The sequence below is a fragment of the Arachis ipaensis genome, chromosome B06 (assembly GCF_000816755.2).
Source record: "Arachis ipaensis cultivar K30076 chromosome B06, Araip1.1, whole genome shotgun sequence".
In the NCBI taxonomy this organism is placed as follows: domain Eukaryota; kingdom Viridiplantae; phylum Streptophyta; class Magnoliopsida; order Fabales; family Fabaceae; genus Arachis; species Arachis ipaensis.
The window spans coordinates 32,632,878-32,633,083 of NC_029790.2; positions in this window are offsets into that span (position 1 = coordinate 32,632,878).

Consider the following 206-nt stretch of genomic DNA (forward strand, 5'->3'; position numbering starts at 1 on the left):
AGAATTCAACAGCATCTGCAGTCCTTTTTCAGCCTCTGAATTAGATTTTTGCTCAGGTCCCTCAATTTCAGCCAGAAAATACCTGAAATCACAGAAAAACACACAAACTCATAGTAAAGTCCAGAAATGTGACTTTAACATAAAAACTAATGAAAAGATCCCTAAAAGTAACTAGATTCTACTAAAAACATACTAAAAACAATGCC